Source organism: Acanthochromis polyacanthus, chromosome 2 (genome assembly GCF_021347895.1).
Source record: "Acanthochromis polyacanthus isolate Apoly-LR-REF ecotype Palm Island chromosome 2, KAUST_Apoly_ChrSc, whole genome shotgun sequence".
Lineage (NCBI taxonomy): Eukaryota > Metazoa > Chordata > Actinopteri > Pomacentridae > Acanthochromis > Acanthochromis polyacanthus.
The window spans coordinates 38,835,822-38,852,902 of record NC_067114.1 but is presented as its reverse complement, the minus strand read 5'-3'; the positions used below and the strand labels follow the sequence as shown (position 1 = coordinate 38,852,902).

General features: G+C 40.6%; 1 protein-coding gene across 2 annotated transcripts in view; it reads right to left on the bottom strand.

The window, feature by feature from the left end:
- Window positions 1-17,081, bottom strand: part of large2 (LARGE xylosyl- and glucuronyltransferase 2) — a 166,639-nt gene that overhangs the window by 80,756 nt on the left and 68,802 nt on the right. For both annotated transcript variants that reach the window (XM_051937210.1, XM_051937203.1), the window contains exon 3: window positions 12,771-12,880. The gene's annotated coding sequence lies outside the window, so the exon portion shown is untranslated. The remainder of the gene's footprint in view (window positions 1-12,770; window positions 12,881-17,081) is intronic.

The window sequence follows — 17,081 nt, the reverse complement described above, 5'->3', positions numbered from 1 at the left end:
TCTTTAGTTTTTCCTGACAGCCACAGATTGGTGACAGATTAATGGAACCACCTGAACCTTTGAGCCCTTCAGTGAGGAGATCCGGCGGCTCTGTTGGACTGTTTTGCTGGCATGGTTGATAAAAGGTTGATGAAAGACGGAACATTTCTACCCTGATGGGCTGGTTCCTTCCAGGGATCACTGATTGGTTTGATGTAAATCATGTTTTACGGTCTCACGGTCAATGGATTTTGGACCAATATGTCAGACAGCCAACCTCCATCATCGAAACGCCAAATGAAGAAACATCTTTGAAGAAGAATGATGTTCATTCCTCTGGTAGAGTTTAAAGACACTTGGAAAATCAATGCCAATTAGCAGTGAAGCTGTTCTGGCAGCAACACCGCACCGAGACACTTTATGTTGGTTTTACCTGTAAAATGTCGATCATCTGTGCATGTAAACTGAATAATTATTTTTTCTATAAGATGTAATTTTCCAAACAGCCTCGTTTCAGTTTTTTGTTCTGGGCATGATCACAAACATTAAATCTGCAATCATCACAGGAAACGACGAAAAACAAAGTTTGATTCAAGGAATGTGCAGCAATTTTACTAGGGAAATGACTGACAGGTTGAAATATTTACTTCATAACTTTGAGTCCCAATAACTTTAGAAATCAATGTCACAATGTAATGCTGTTTCTTTTGTGTGTTTAAATTGTACAAGACTCAAGTTTCCCTAGTAAAAAACTTTTCCTGGCGAGGCGCCTGCATGTCAGAAAATAATGTAGATTTGCTGTAGTACCTGGTTGCTCCACCAGGTGGAGACTCTTACTGTTCAGTGGGATGGAGTTACAGGTGTGTTTGCTGACCACCGATAAGAGTCAATAAATCGAGTGTACCTCCCTGCTGTGCAACTGCTAACTGTGGATAAACTTTGCAGCACCAAGTAGTAAGAAGGTGTCAGTCAACAGTTCAGCTTAGCTAGCTACCTCTAACCTTGCCAGCAAGTTGATTTCTCGCGATATTTGTGAGTTCACAAATCTCTCAAGAAACCATCTTGCTCCGCTCCCTCATTCACTGTTCGTACAGAGCCAAGTTGGCACGGGCCAATCACACAGCAGTATTCGTGTGTGGGGCGGGATATCCGGGTGTGAAGATGATACCAAGCGCCAGTAGATCAAAACAAACATGGCAACGGAGGACAACGATCGTGTAGATGCTGCTATTAAGTCAGTTTTAGCTGAATCTCCTATCACTTCTTTGAAGGAAGAACAACGAGAGGCGCTTTGCGCATTTCTGGATGGTAAAGATGTTTGTGCTTTTTTACCTACGGGTTTTGGTAAGAGTTTAATCTACCAATTGGCTCCGCTCGTTGTGAAGATCCCGCTATTGGCTAAAAACAAACCTGTCAGAGGCGGGACATACTGTTGCATAGTCCAATCCGTGCCTCTTTCCTCCGAACGGATTTACATGGAGCGGTCCCAGATTGATATTGTGGAGTACTATCAAGTACTACATAAATTAATCTGGCTATTGCCAGGTTAAGCTACCTCAGGAATATGCTAACATTAAGCTAGGAGTTTGAAACACTAATGGTGTATCAGTGACATTCTGCTCCGAGTATAAATACAAGTTGGACATGGCAGCAACAGATTTCCTGGTCTGGTAAAGTTACTGCAACAGTAATTTTTTTTGGAAATGTTTCAAAGCTGAGAAGCTGTTTCTAGCAGCTGGACGAACGTCAATTTCAGTTAACAAGTGAGTCCATCATGTAGCTCAGCTGTAAGGATTATTTTGACATCAGACTGCAATGAAGAGAATAATTCTGTTCCAGGTTATTTACTGTGGAGGCCTGCAAGCTTGTTTGCTGTGTTTGATGCTTTGTCTGGCCAAAACTGAACATCAATTTTAAATTAAGTCTTTTTGAAATGTCATTTTAATCTATAATTCAAGTAATCTGATGTTTACTTTATCTTTTATTCAGATTTCAGATGTAATGGTGTCGATTTTGCAGCAAACAGAAAGTGTCAGTTGTTGAAAAGGGTTTTATCAGCACAGAAAAAATGTCCACTGCATTTTATTTATTTTGATGTTAACATGTGTAGCTGTGAGTTAAGAAATCTGTTTAATATTTGATTCCTACACAGAGCACCTCTGGTTCTGCAGACCCTGTTTACATGATTCATTCTGTTTCCTGTTTGGAGACATCGCAGGTAGCTGCACCAAGAGGCAGATTTGAAAAGGTTAATGTGACATTTCTGCAACCATTAACCTTGAGTTAATGCGACTGAGACTGCTGACCCAAACGTGTTGCCAAAACTTCCTCACAGACTTTTATTTGCCTAAACTTAACTAAAACTCAATCACAGACGACGACGATGATGAAAACTGAGTGATGTTTTCCTCCAGTAAGAAAAGGTCACTCCAGGTGTCAACATGCAGCTGCTGCATTATTGCGCTCCTCTGTGGTTCCTTCATCTATTACCTCCTCAGAGGAAACCGTTTTCTTTCCTCACATTGATTCCGCATTGTGTTCTGTCTATTTTTAATCATTTTAGCACCAATTATGCAACAGCAGGCCGATCCAGGGAGGCTGTGAAATGTAATTTCACCCCACAGTCCCCTCTGGCTGCTGATCCACAGGATCCTGAATCATGAAGTGCTGAGAGGCGTTCGTTTCTGGGAGCCTCAGGATGCGATTTTCAGATTGCGGTGATTCCTCGGTTCGAATGTCAGCTACCAGAGGGCGAGAGAGGCTCAGAAATACGCCAGATAGATAGCAAGGGAGGAGAGAGGAGGGAGAGGTGGAGGTAAATGATTAAGTATAGTTGTGAGTTCATTTCCCCAGCGGAGGCTCGGCTCCATTTCTTTCCATCCTCCAACAGAGATTCATCTCTCTGACAGCGATGGGAGGAGGTGTGTGTCTTTGTGTGGTTCTGTGTGTCTCAGTGTGTGCGTGGACAGCGATAGTAGAGCGCAGGGAGTGGCAGACATCCATTAATAAGAGCTTTTCACTGTACGAATCACATGTTGTCTCTCTCAATCTTTGTTCGTCACTTCTCCTCCTCCTTCAATCTTGGGCGTTCATTTCTCCGGCAGTCACGGTAAATGTGTTGGATGGCTGCACAGGAGGCCTCATCACTCACTCCGGATGAAGAAGAGGACGGCGAGGCTCGAGAGGAGGGGCGGCGAGGCTGCTGTTGTTGTCGGAAACGTCCTCCAAGGATTCTTCTTTTCATCCTGACACTTATTTTCTGAAGCCGAGCCATCATTTAGATGTGAAGCTGTCCACTGCACATCAAACGACGGCGGATATTTTTATCATCGATTGTTCTGCTGTTTATTTTCTCACCAAATCGATGTAGACACAGAAAAATGAGCTGTAGCCATTTTTGAGAAGTCATGCTTCTGTTATTTTCAAGCAAAAACTCTGGGGGAAAAAAAAAAAAAAATCTAAGCAGATTTTATCATTTCAACAGAGAAGACCTGTTTTTGGGTTCGTTTCTCAGACTTTACATTGAATAAAACAACGTTAGGAACACTTTCTCAAACAATTTATAGAGAAATTTGTATTTTAAAAAATTTGTTGAATTCTGAATTATAAATTCATGCAAAAACAGCATCCAGAACATCCATCAGGTGTGAAATTTGTAACAGAACAATGTGACCAGTAAAAGCACTTAACACTTAATCCATGACTAAACAGTCTGATCAGTTTGCTGATTGACGTTGGTTATTTGGTTAATATAAAGTCAGAAAACTGTGAAAAATGTTTATCAGTGTTTGTGTTGTGCTCAGCCCAAAGATATTCCGTTTATTGTCACAGAAGAGGAAAGAAACCAAAAATATTCACATTTAAGAAGCTAGAATCGGAGAATTTAGACCTTTTTAATTAAAAAATAAAATTGAAAATACACAACCTTATTAATTGATTATTGAAATAGTTGACAAGCTCAGCGGTGTCCACTAATAGAGTAATCACTACAGCTTGTTCTCAGCCCTGCAAACAACTAGACAGTAATTTGAGAACAGTTTTAGATTTAGTTTGCTTCTTTAAACAGCCTACAAAAATTCGAAAAGATGCATCTATGCAACTACAATGCAAAAGCAGAAACAGTTTGGAGGAAACTGAAGCTGCTGTCAACTATTAAACTAATTGCCAATTATTTTGTTTGTTTTTGAGTCTAAATTCTCTTATTTCAGCTCATTAAATATGAATATTTTCTGGTTTATGTGAGTGCCAATGGTCAGAATGTTGGCAGGTGTTTATATTTTTTTTGCCTCATTCAGAAACCATTTTACTGTTCCACTAAAACATGCTTTTACTCGCTATGCAAGTTAAATTCTGTTCTCAGAAGTACGCAGCATCTCTAAAAGCTGCACTATTGTCAAACATGTTTTGGTATTTAATAGAGTAGAAAACTATGGGAACATATTTGACAAAAAAACTTTAATTTCAGGTGAAAAACTCCCTTTGAACCATCAGAATATCTGCAGTTTTTTCTCTTCTTTTGACAGCTTGTGATGTTTGACTCACAAAAAACTGAAATTTCCTTGAAGCACAATCCCTAAACTACTGTTGCCGACAGGGGCCAACGATCTGCAACTTTCCAAAACTCCTCAGTTCAAGAAAACAGCTTCAAGTACAGAAACGATGCAAAATCACAAACTCAAACACAGGTCTAAACGAGGTACAAAAGAGGATCGTGGTGCAAATGAAATAACGCGCTGAAAAAAACGCGCTGCTGAAAGAGGAACGATGCAAAGGAGAAAACGATCTCCAAACCAAAAAACGATCTGCAAATCAAGTAACGATTCCAAAACAAGAAACGATCTCCAAAACAAGAAACGATCTGCAAACTCAGAAACGATTTCCAGAACATGAAACGATTTCCAAACCAAGAAACGATCTGCAAACTAAAAAACGATTTCAAAACCAAGAAACGATCTTCCAATGAAAAACGCTGCATTACCGGTCACTACGAACGGAGCAGGGGACGCTCCCGGCGTAATGGGATGGAGAGAGAGAGACAGGACCGGACAGCTGCCTGAACGACTGTGCATAAAAATACAACGGGAACGGTAATGTGACTTTCATTCCAGTATATTTATTATGATCATGTTTGTATCACTACATATAATGCTGCACATACGTAGCATTTATTTTATTGTATGTTACACCAGATGTTGCAAGGCAGCACATTTGCATTTGTAGATTAGCCTGAGAAATGAGCTAAATTTATTAGAGATTCCCTTATTACAGTCCTCCATACCTAAACCATGCCTTTTTTCTTTTACAGATGTACTGTCCATTCTGTGGATCTGTGCTTGGAGCTTCTGATGCCTTTTGCTGTGCATGTGGCAAAAACCTAACTTTTTTAAAGCATGTCAAAGTGGAGACACCTGCTACTGATGCACAGGTTGATGTTGCACTTCTAAATATCACTATCCTGGTTCAGTAACTGGCATTTTAGGTGTACTAAAATGTCCTACAGAAAGTAATTTTATTTAAACTTAATTAAATGTAATTAAGCCCCTCCTTATTCTATGGCACGGACACATAGTGATGATTTGGTTTCACAATCCTCTGCAGTGCATATGTATAGTGTTATCCTCTGGTACGCCTTCCCGATTGTGTCCTTATACTTCTGGACAGTGAAAGGCTCATCTGAACCAGGATAGTGATATTTAAAAGTGATTTTGTATACAAAAACATGATCTGAACATTTCAAGCCCACTTATAATCATTTTGTGTTACAAAATCCTGAATCTGTTTACCTGCACTGGTGCTGGGTTGTGCAACATCCACTTGTGCATCAGTAGCAGGTGTCTCCACTTTGACATGCTTTAAAAAAGTTAGGTTTTTGCCACATGCACAGCAAAAGGCATCAGAAGCTCCAAGCACAGATCCACAGAATGGACAGTACATCTGCAAAAGAAAAAAGGCATGGTTTAGGTATGGAGGACTGTAATAAGGGAATCTCTAATAAATTTAGCTCATTTCTCAGGCTAATCTACAAATGCAAATGTGCTGCCTTGCAACATCTGGTGTAACATACAATAAAATAAATGCCACGTATGTGCAGCATTATATGTAGTGATACAAACATAATCATAATAAATATACTGGAATGAAAGTCACATTACCGTTCCCGTTGTATTTTTATGCACAGTCGTTCAGGCAGCTGTCCGGTCCTGTCTCTCTCTCTCCATCCCATTACGCCGGGAGCGTCCCCTGCTCCGTTCGTAGTGACCGGTAATGCAGCATTTTTCATTGGAAGATCGTTTCTTGGTTTTGAAATCGTTTTTTAGCTTGCAGATCGTTTCTTGGTTTGGAAATCGTTTCATGTTCTGGAAATCGTTTCTGAGTTTGCAGATCGTTTCTTGTTTTGGAGATCGTTTCTTGTTTTGGAATCGTTACTTGATTTGCAGATCGTTTTTTGGTTTGGAGATCATTTTCTCCTTTGCATCGTTCCTCTTTCAGCAGCGCGTTTTTTTCATTTTGCACCACCATCCTCTTTTGTACCTCGTTTAGACCTGTGTTTGAGTTTGTGATTTTGCATCGTTTCTGTACTTGAAGCCGTTTTCTTGAACTGAGGTGTTTTGGAAAGTTGCAGATCGTTGGCCCCTGTCGGCCACCGTACTAAACAATCAACAGCAGGATTGCTTCCAAATGCATGAAAAACATCACGACACATCGCTTTCAGTTTTATTAACAAACCTCGAAATACAATGGCGACAACAAACTATTATACTCGTGGGTTTTTTTTTTCATGCTGCTGCTTCTTTTGTTTGGGACAAAACTGGCCACAATTTCACTTATGAGCATTTAAAAACGTGGTTAAATATTTATGCTGCTGTGCTCCGTCTCACTGAGGTCCTAATTTTACCTCTAAACTCTGACAGAAGCCCCCCAGGGCCGCGGACGTCCCCTCTCCTGGGAACCAAACCTAATTAAACGCGAAGCCTTGAACCTCCCGGCGGCCCACACGACCCCATCAGCATGTCACATGACCTGCGGTGTTTGTTTTCCGTCCAATCAGAGCCTGGCAGCAGATTCGGGGTCAGAGGTGAGGGGATTAGGTGTGGGAGAGGAGTGCATTGTGGAGGAGTGCCCTGTGGACACGACAGGTCACCTCTGCAGTGGAGGGGGAGGCTGTTGGAGTGGCTCTTTGTGTGTCGCAGAGTAAAAGCTCATTATGAGTCCTGCAGGTCATGTGTAGCTGCCAGCTGAACGCATCAATCAGTCCGAGGCGTCGCATTTCTGCACGCAGCAGGTGCAGCTACTCTGTCATTTAACCACAGGAGCTTCTCACACACACAGAGCTGCTAATTCAATTACCTGGAGCGCCATGAACAAACATTTCCACGGCAACAAAGATGAGAATGGATGAGAATCAGCATCATCTCTGCAACTTTCCAATGGATTGTAGCTTCTGGTGTTGGTTCTGAGTCACATTTAATGTCTGGTTCTGTTTCCAACCTTATAAAGTCAGTAACTATCTGCTCAACACAACACTGCAGAAAGACAGTCACACAGTTCTGTGTTCAGATGCTAATCAACCACAACTGTATCCTGTAAGATTCTTCACGATCTCCTATATGTTTGCAAAACTCCTCCTTCCGTGTTTTTCCCTTTTGAATTTGCCCCTGATGTGTGAAAAATTTGAGGAAATTGCTCCTGCACCATATTTCATAAAATGGTTTAACCCTTCTGTTATATTGTGGTTCAAAAATAACCTATTTTAAAGCTTAAAAAAAACATTTTTAATTGTTAAAACTATATTTTCAGGATAAAACTTTTTCTGCTGAGCTTAATACGTGGAATCAGCATATAAAATGAAAACTGTTCATTTCGTATATTTGCAAACCCACCCTGAACAGATGAAGGGTCTTGTGTTAATTTAAATCTTTTTCTTAACTCCATAAAAAGAAAAAAATTCAAAACATATTTTTTAAAAATCGTGTTATGTCAAATTGCTGTATTTCCAATGCACATTAAAAAAGTTTTAATATTCATTTTTTTATGAAAAACGAGTGAATTTTCCTCATTGAACCATGACCTGTGAGAGGAAAGGAACACCACTGCACTAAATAATGACTGAAATGCTTAGAAATCAAGTTAATAGTGAGATATAAACAATTTTTATTTATTTTAATAATTAAATATGCCCCAGGTCAAACCCAGGAACATCACTGCTGTTCCTGAGAAACGTACCCAACAGGGGGGCTGAAGCACAAGGAGTTTTTCTTTTAGCCCAGTAGCAATGTTGTACAACTCTTGTAGCTTTTGGAGTGGTTTCAGCTATCATGATCATGTACTGGCCATAAATGAATGCAACAATCGTAATTCCAATTATTTTTTCCTCATAAAGTAGCTGATCGGCATCATACTCTACAGCATAAAGCTTCTATTGGTGCCAGTCACAGGGGGAAAAAAAAAATCAGTCTCTTGGTGTGAAAAATGAAGGTTTTATGGTTGGTGGAATATCAGAGTAGACAGAAACGCGTCACACATATTCCATGAAACCGAGGACTTAAAAATGTTCAGAATATGAAACATGTTTATGGACTTGAAGCCACACTATGTGGAAACAAAGAGTAGAGACGACTCGATTATACAAAACGTCACTCAACATTGGGCGTGTCACTAATGTACATCCAGTTTAAAATGGAATAAAAAGGTAAATATGTCCATTTCTAAACTATAAAAGCGTCAGATATGTCACCAAATAGAGGGTAGAAGACTGTATTCACCAGGAAAATGACAGCATCAGACAATTTAAGGAGCAAAGAAAGTGAATGTGATGCTGTAGAGACTAAAAACTCTCAGGAGGAGGCTGGGGCGGATGGATGGGCACAGAGTGCTAGAGATGTTGAACTATGAAAGAATTGATCAATTTCAGATCAAAATCATAACTGAAAATGATGCAGTTATCAAAATTACAAAGGCTGCAGTTTAAGATATACGTTAAACAAGGGATATAGCTCAGGTTTAACCTCTGGAAACCCCAATATACCCGGTTAGAAAGGCAGGTTTTCTTAATAATCACAAAACAGATGAATAAAAATCCACCTTGAACTGCTCATATGTGACGCAGTGAAGTGCTTTAAGCTTAAATACATCTCTTAAATACAATTTCAGCACATTTTTCTCATGAATTAGCAAATTATCGTAAAGAATACTACAAACTATTACCATTTTGCCATAATTGTTTATGAAATATGCTGTTGTGAGATTACAAAAATAATCAATCCTACTAATGGACCCTCTGTGTATTCGTTTACACAGTGAGTACGAAAACAGAAATTCTTTCCTTAAAACATACTAAAAATACCCACAATTTCTGCTTCAGTGACTTCCTTCAACAGCAACAACTCCAGGGAGCAGAAACCCAGCAGTACAAGCTCTTTTCGGTTTCAGTCAATGCTTGTTTTTATAACAAATTTTTCTCTATATTCAGGTTTTACAGGGTTCCTTCCAGGCACAAGTACCTTCTTAAAACAGCACCAAGTGTAGGATGAACAAAACCCGAGGTAAAGTCCTTTCCCCTGTTGATTCATTCCTCACCAGCAAGAATCAAAACAAACAGCGAGCTGGGTTTGAAATTTTATCAACGAAAATATGAATGATTTTGATAATATAAAAACTATGGGGTGAAATATCTCCAAAATAAATGGATAATGCTTGATTAGATCAGATTCTGAAAGTTCCTATTCTTCAGCAGACTCTGTTTATGCATAAGAAGTAAAAGTCGTTGCTCATAATATTACAAATATAGTTAGTTACTGGATTATTATTGCTACTGATGCATTAATGTGTAGGATGCATTTATGTACTCCTGGAGATGAGCTGCAGGTTCTACACACATCATTTGGTTTATCAGGTGGAAAACTGTACAAAATCGGGATGGAAACGCCTCCAGAATCCACCCACGCTGCCCAACGAAACACCCTGCGTCAGGCGAGGCTTCAGCATTCACAATCTCAGGTAGAAACCAGCCTCCTCAGCTGATTCAGCCGCTGCCCGATGTGATGTGATGGAGCCGACAGCAGCCCGGTAGATGCTCTCGTGCCGCAGACTTCAGAGGCCTCGTATTCCCAGACTCTAAATAACCTGCGGCAGGCGGAGGGGTTGCGGCAGGACGGCTCTGCCTCTTTCAACTCGTCGAGGAGGAAAACGCTGCCTCATGCTCCTCCCGCTTCCCCCTCCTCAAAGCAAGAAATTAAAAGCTTTCACATGCGGCCGCTGCAACACAAAACGCTCGAGCAGCAGCCGACACTCTGCTGATCGTGTTTCTACAAAAAGAACGAGGGCAAAGACGTTCCGCTGAATGTGTGAAGTGGCAGCGAAGGAGCCAACAGTTGACAAGAGTTGACAGCGAGAGGAAACAAAAGCTTCACCACTTTGCAGAGTCTCCATCCAGGAAGCGACTAAACACGGCTCTTTATCGAGAGAGGACAGACAGTTAACGAGATGCACATTTGCCAAATCAATCCGTCGATTCTCACCGGTGAAGCCTTTTCTCTAGTGAAACTAAAAGATGCTGATAGGAAGCGTGATTGTGGCCACCGTGGTGCTGATCCAGGGGTTCTCAAACTGAGGCGGCACAGAGCCAGTGCAGGGAGGAGAACTCTGATACTGGCAGTGAAATCCAACTTGACTGATTTTAGCTGGAGTTTCCCAAATATTGTAAAATTCACATGAGGTAAGGAGGAGTTTTTTTCAGCTTCTGAAGGAGGATACAGAGAAAGAAAAAAGGGCTGAGAGCTGGTTTTTAGACTTTATAATCAACTGTGGCTGTGAGAATTCCTCCAAACACCACAGTGGGAATCGTCTTCATTAACAAACAAGAACAAGTGGAGATCGGGGATGTTAATGATTAACAATTAACTGCTGTTAATAATTCACCCAATTAAAAATATATAAAGCGGTTAAGTCGAGGACAAAAGATGTATTGTGGATAATTTTCTTTTTTGGATGGTTTGGAATTTCAGAACAATTCAAGGACGTTGCAGGAAAAATGATCCACAAAGGCAGATGAGGAGAAGAGTTTTTTCACAGAAATATGGACCGACAACACTATATCTTAGAAGTATTGCACTTTAGGTTGGTGTTAATGCTATAATACGATTGTTATAGTGTGCTACTACAAACAATTACTTCCACTGTCGACTCATCTGTCACTTATTTTCTCCATTATATGAGTAGGTGGTTTGTCTATAAAATGTCACAAAATGGTGAAAAAATGGCCCAAAATTGCAAATGTTTTCTTTTGTCCACAGCATATCCAGTTTACTTTCATGGAGTAGGAAAGAAACTAGACAATATTCACATTGAAGAAGCTGCACTTGGATCCGTTTGTCCTTTTTCTCTTAACAAAATAGTTCCAAATAGTTGTTAATTGTTTTAAAAGTTGACCACTGCTGCAGCTCTGATAGGAAGCTCGTATAAGTCATGACAAAAGGATGCAGGTCTGTCATGTAAAGTGCTTTACCATGACTGCATAACTGTAATGAAAAACAAAAGTAACACATGAACCTGGATGGGGACTTGACAATGCAAACCAAAAAGTCCAAACATTTGTGGTGAAAGCTTCTAAAATGTGATGATTTCAGGTTTCATAACTGATCATAAACTGAATATTCTCAGACTTTGGGAAGCATTTTTTCACCATTTTCTGACATATGTACAATAATCAATAATAAAAACATTAATTCAACCTGACAGTGTTTTCGTGTCAACCTTTAATTTTGCTAAATACGCATCTCACTGCTTCTTTGACTCAGTTTATGTGCTGATATTGGTGTCAAATCAGCAACTGAATTTTGCCAAATCTAACTAATTAACATGAGGCGAGACGTTGTTCTGGCTAAGAGCAGTTAGCAGGCTGTCGTGACTGGAAATGAAAGCAGAAACAGTGAATTTCTAAATGGCTCTTACACAGGAACCAGAACCACTTATATAAAATCAGAAGGCAGCTGTGCCTGTATAGATGCAAAAAAATTCCATCTACACTCACAAATGTTACTTTTCTGACTCTAGCACAGTAAAATGATGTTCCTGGATTTAATCCTGCCCACAGAGAATCGCTAAAAATATTCAGAACAGTGTATTTTTGTGCAAAACACTGTTCTGCTTCTACTTCAGGTTACACTCACGAAATAAAACCCATACAAAACTGCAGTATTGATCTGCCCATGATGCTTCCTTCGTGAGCTGAAAGAGGTTCCAGCTACTGTGCTAAATTCGCAACCAAACTGCTTCAAGCGCACATAAATAATTTCCACTGCAGCTTTCAGAACTCCTGAAGCAGAAGAAGGAAAAACAGCAACAGAAAAATAACACAAAGTGAAATCCACTGGAGAGAAAATACCTCACGTTGCTTAGACACCACTTTACATGACGCCATAATTTTCAGAAGGAGTTTAAAAGACTAAAGCGGCGGCACTGAAGTCACATTTATGCCTCTTGTCAGGTCTCAAGTCACATAAACAAGGCGACTGAATAATCAGAAAACCAGGCACGCAAAGGAATCGACAACAAAAGAGCCCAAACATCCGGGAGTTACACACAACACGCCTGAATCTGATCCTCCTGTGTGGATCTTCCTGCATCTCAAGCACAAACTGAGACCTATTATTGTATCCACACAGCTGATTTTACACTTCACATGTAGTCATTTTCTTGTGCAGCAATAAAACACCCACACACACATTCACTGAGCGGGCATTTTACGCCACAAAAATAAGAAAAAAATGAAAAAGAAAGCACGTGTTCCTCACCAGATCCATGAATGTAAATCCCACTGAGGGTAAAAGTGATGAGAAGTGATGGAGAAGCTCCTCAGTCGCAGTCGAAGCTTCCAACAGGAACCTCAGAGTGAAAATCCAGTCTGCAAAAACACATATAAACAGGTATGAGATGACAGCAGAGGAAATACAGCAGATATCACATAGAAAAATCAACCCAAAAGAGCAAATAAAGAGTGAAGATTGAGGTTTCCGATGGCGCCGAACCAAAAAACTGCCGAATATCAAACGGCAAAAGCCCCAGAGGATCAATTGAACTGTCAATCAGGCGGCAAATAGAGCTCCTCATTAGCGTCATTATTAAAGTTGGAGCTCAGAAGATCTTTTTCTTAAATGTTTGTTTTGTTTTTGTTGCCATCAGCAGCGCTCGTCACTCCGTTTCTGCACCAAGTTTTCCCCGTCAATCACGCTCCTCACATGGGAACGGGATATTTTGAAGTTTCTATTTATAACCGCGGGCGACTGTTGGTGTTCAATGAGACTGCGACTACCTCGATGCTTCCTCAGCTCACAGGGTTGTTCTCTGCTCTCGGTGGGCCTTTGGGAGGCGGCGACGCACGACAAACATGATCATTCCACAAACAGTAAAAGAAATGAGTCTGTGTCTGTGCTTGTTTTTGACAGAAATCACACATTCTCGTTTTTTTTTTCCTGACGGTTTGATGAATAAAAATATCTGTTAGGATGAGCACAACCCAACCGGGGATGAGAATCAGTAAGTCTGAGGCCAAGGTCGTCTGCCAGAAACTGGTGGATATCTCCATCTGGGTTGGTGGTAAGTGACTGCTAAATGTGAGCGAGTTTAAGGCTTTAATGCACAACATGGGTCAAAAGTGACACAAATCCAATGGAAAAGGTGTACCTCCTGACCCGCACTGCACATCAAAGGGTGAACTGTGTTGGGATTTTGTCCACAAGTGCCCAGAAAATTGAGGTGAGTTGATGGATGGGCGCAGGAGGTGTCGTATCAGACCGTCACAGTAAAGCTCGTTATTTACCAGTGGGTCTACATTTGAATTCCAACCTTTGGTCAGGAGCTCTGGGTAGTGATGGAAAGAAAGCAGCAAAAATGAGTTTCCTTGTTCCGGACAATAGGAGCCATTTATGGTGGTTCACCTCAACTGGCTCCTTTTGTCCCAGAAAAATTTCCTTTAGAGATTTTCCAGGTAACTGGGAGGAAACTCTGGGATAGATGCACGCTCACTTGAGGGATTATATATCTCATCTGGCCTAGGATCGACTCTGGAGGAGCTGGAAAACAGTGATGGGCAGAAAGACTTATCCAGACTCTTGATGGGCAGAAGAACACGGATGGATGGAAATGAAACCCCCAATAAGTGGTTAAGTCTTGCTGCTATTTCGTTCGGCATTGGATAGCCACCAAAATTCCTTTACACAGGACAACCCAAGTCTTTATTTGTTTTCATTAATTGTCTAACTTTGTAGCACTCTACAGCTGTGTTCAAAAAGTCTGATACACTTTCATAAATGTTAACCAGGCAGTTTTGGCACAAGAATATAACAAAACAGTGAGTGAAAAAGAAACCTTCTAGTCTAACAATAATGGTATCAAACACAAGCCCATGCTCTTTTGGGTGAAAGTCTTGTTGCCATCATCCGCCTCTACTATCTCCTTGTACAGACTTCAAACTGTAACCAGTTATAGGACATTGCCATTTAAAACTAGAAAAGATTGGAAAATTTCACCTCAACAATGGCTTTGCTGGGTGATAAACACATCAGGAACGTACGCCGATTTTGGCAGAGCAATAATTACATATGACTTGATCAATAGTTTCTAGCAAAGAAAGATTCTCCTATGTCACGGTCTTAAATTTTCAGGGAGAGAAAACATTTCTTTCAAAATGTAGATGAGAATGCAGTTTGGTTGGAAGAAAAAAATAGGATATTTCTGGGAGACAGAGTTATCTCATTAACTGATACTAGACCACTGGTGTCATATGGTTATAATCCGACAGGTTTACCGAGATTAAAACGGCTGCTATTGTAACTACTGTTTAGTAAAACATGGATCCAAATCTGCCTACAGGCCTCGTCCTGGTTGACTTCTGGGAGGTGAATCCTGTGGTTCTGGAGCAGCAGACGAGAGCGAAGAGGCAGATGGGAGGAGTGAAGGAAGGAGGGGAAGAAGACGAACAAAAAGGAGAGTCTTGTCTTCATTTCGTCCTCCCTGCGCTCCGTCCAGATGGCGCCTTCCTCTCTGCAGTCGAACAGAACAGAGGGAGGCGACACGATGCCTGTCAGAAAAACCCCGAGAAACTCTGCCCTGGAGCCCGATCTGAGCCAGAACCCGCGACGAATCGTCATGCCGACAGTTTAATCTGCATCCACATCAAGAAGGACGTGGGGGGGCCGGAGTCATCCCAAACCGGCGGGAGGTCCGGGTCTGTTTTTACCGCGACTGATAGCGGGATGCTGCTGTTGTTTGTGTGCCAACAGCCCTCTGATGGCTCCAGAGCAGCGACAGATCGGCTCAAAGTGTGAAACAACAGCCGCCATTAAAGCTGCTCGGAGGATCCACCTCAAAGCGAGCCCAGCCCAGAGTCAGATGGTCATTCTTGGGCTTTTTCTTCTAGATTCAGTGGATTCAGATTAGTGTACAGGCCCTTCACTAATGTGATTATCTCATTCCCTCTCTTTTTTTTAAAACTGTAAATACCAGCACAGTTTTGCACCTTATCTCATCTACCAGTACAATTTCCATGTTATTTTTCAGGTGCTTTTGCACATTAGTGTCCTTATCTTGTAGAAAAATGTTTTGGACATACACTAGAACATATGCTATTTTGGTCATTTCTTCTTATGTAAAATCTGTGCAATATTAATTCTTCTCTCAGAATTTCTATTCATGAAAGAATCTATTCCTGAAATACTGTCATTTCTACAACCGGTACATATGTATATTTTGGCACAATGTTTCCCCACTGTGGCATTAATAAAGGCTTATCCCATCTTATATCATATTTTTCTTACATGTAACGTGTATGAGCTTCTTGATGCCTTCAACTTCCCCAAAGGGTTAAATAAAGTCTCTCCCCGCCTTCCTTCTTACAGCATTAAAGTGCTTTCTGAAACCGATTTCACACAATTTAGCACATCTGCACTTAAATCGACTCCTGAAAAGTTTCCTACATGTGCGTGAAAGACTTCCGAAAGTGTCCTTGTACCACTAAAGATATGGGATAAGATTGTTGCTCTTAACTGCACATCCTTCATATTAAACCTCTTTTTAAAAAAGGCCACAGACAGATATAAAACTGCACACATAGTCTGATTAACTGTCAAAAATAATTGTTGGATGCCCACTCACCCCAACAATATTCATCAACTCCATTATTATCCTTGAGAGCAGTGAAAAATACCAGAATTTCACTGCTGCCAGCTGCTCATTTCCCAGTTTTCTGTGATCAAAATCTGGGGTTTCAAGACATTTAAAGGTTGGCTTGGCCTTCAAGGCGGTAATACAACATGTTTCCACAGTTTCTGACATTTGATGCACTTAAAAATGCATAAATTATTAAAGAAAACAATCAGCAATGTATTTGGCCGAAGCCTTACAGCACAAAGGACCAATACGACCTTACTGAAGCTTTTCTGTGTATAAATCATAAGAAGATGAAGCATTATGATAAAATATAATTCTACAGTGAGTTTAATATCAACTACATAAGGTTTACAATTAGATTTTGACATAGTTTATGTAGAAAAATAAGGCTACAAGTTGCAGGACCCAGCAGAGTTCAGGGCACCAAAGAGCGATGAAATATCTGCCAGAGACGATTAAACAGTATTAGTGGTCCCATCGATACTCCTGACATTTAGCAGATATGTCTGTGGGTGATAAACCCAAGTAGATGTGATTATTTTAATCTTTACAAAGTCATTTTTGTCACACAGCTGCCTGTGCTGCAGGAACTGAGTGGAGACTAGAGGCTTCTCTGTGTACAGCCACAAAGAAGCAGCTACAAGTGAGGCGTTTAGGGAACATCGGTAATTTTATAGCTTCAGAGAACAACCTCAGATACACTGTCCCCCTATAAACTGCATGGATCTCTGCATGCACATGGACCACACTGCACCACCAAACACCACAAGTAAATTCTCACCCTGAAGGAAAAACTGGAAAAAGATAAACAGCCAATGTTATGCATTTATTGAATTGTAACCAAAACATGTGTGGGAACAGAACATTTGCTGTCAAAGCATCAATGTTCTGAACTGAAAAATCGCAATGTTTTCAAGAAATTCCACAGACAGCAGCAA